Raw genomic sequence first — 1,514 nt, 5'->3', positions numbered from 1 at the left:
TTGGAGGTCCCTTTTTGGGGGTTTCCCGCTCCCCCCGGTGTTTCCCGGGTTTTTTGGGGTTTCTCCCGCTCCCCCCGGTTTTTCCCGGTTTTCCCGATTTTCCCCCCGGTGTCCCCCCGGTACCTTGCGCAGCTCCTGCTCGATCTCCAGGGCTCGGGTGACGATGGGCCCGCGCACCGCGTACTCCACGCGGCGGATGTTGGGGTTCATGGTCTCGGGGGTCAGCACCGGGCCCCCCCGCGCCCCCCGGGGCCCCCCGGGAGCCCCGAGCTCGGCCGCCGCCTCCGCCGCCATCGCCAGGAGCCTGCGGGGCCGCAGCGCCGTCAGCGAGCGCATCGTCCGCCCCGCGGGGACGCGCGGGGACACGCGGGGACAGGCGGGGACACGGCCCGGGGGCACCGCCGGGGACATCCCCGGTGACCGCCCGGGACCGCCCCCTCCCCACCCCGGGGCGCCCCGAACGCTCCCCCCCTCCCCGCGGCCGGGGCAACGGGCAACGGGCGAAGGGCGACGGGAGCGGCGGGGGACAACGGGAGAGGGCAGGGGACAACGGGACAGACTCAGGGGACAACGGGACAGACTCAGGGGACAACGGGCAACGGGCGAAGGGCGACCGGAGCGGCGGGGACAACGGGAGAGGCGGGGGACAACGGGACAGACTCAGGGGACAACGGGACAGACTCGGGGGACAACGGGCAACGGGCGAAGGGCGACCGGAGCGGCGGGGGACAACGGGAGAGGCGGGGGACAACGGGAGAGGGCAGGGGACAACGGGCACGGCGGGGGAGGGGACGGGGGTGGCACCGGGACACCGGGAAAGGGACACCGGGAGCGGGGACTGGCACCGGGAATGGGACACCGGGAACGGGGACAGGGACTGGCACCGGGAACGGAGGACAACTGGCACAGGGAAAGGGGTGGCACAGGGAACGGGACACTGGGAAAGGGACGGCGGGACGGGGGTGGCACAGGGGACTGGGACCGGGAATGGGGGTGGCACCGGGAATGGGACACCGGGAATGGGCTGGGACCGGGAACGGGACACCGGGAGCGAGCACATGGCAGGCGCAGGGGCGGGGGTGGCACCGGGACACCAGGAACGGGACACCGGGAGCAGGGACTGGCACCGGGAAAGGGACACCGGGAGCGAGCACATGGCAGCGGGCATGGGGACAGGGGTGGCACCGGGAACGGGGACAATTGGCACAGGGACAGGGGTGGCACCGGGACGGTGGCACCGGGAGCGGGGGTGGCACTGGGGACAGGGGTGGCACTGGGGACAGGGAGTGGCACTGGGGACAGCGGCACCGGGACGGGAGTGGCACCGGGACAGGGGTGGCACCGGGAACGGGACACCGGGAGCGGGGGTGGCACCGGGACAGGGGCACCGACCTCAACATTGGTGACATCTGGAACCGGGAAAGGGACACCGGGAATCGGGGTGGCGGCGGCAGCGGGGACCGGGGAGCGGTGACAACTGGCCCAGGGGAGCGGTGACAACTGGCCCCGGGAGA

This window comes from Malurus melanocephalus, unplaced genomic scaffold (assembly GCF_030028575.1).
Source record: "Malurus melanocephalus ecotype Western Australia unplaced genomic scaffold, MMel_1.1 scaffold_2865, whole genome shotgun sequence".
Classification (NCBI taxonomy): Eukaryota; Metazoa; Chordata; class Aves; order Passeriformes; family Maluridae; genus Malurus; species Malurus melanocephalus.
Note: the sequence above shows the minus strand (reverse complement) of the source record.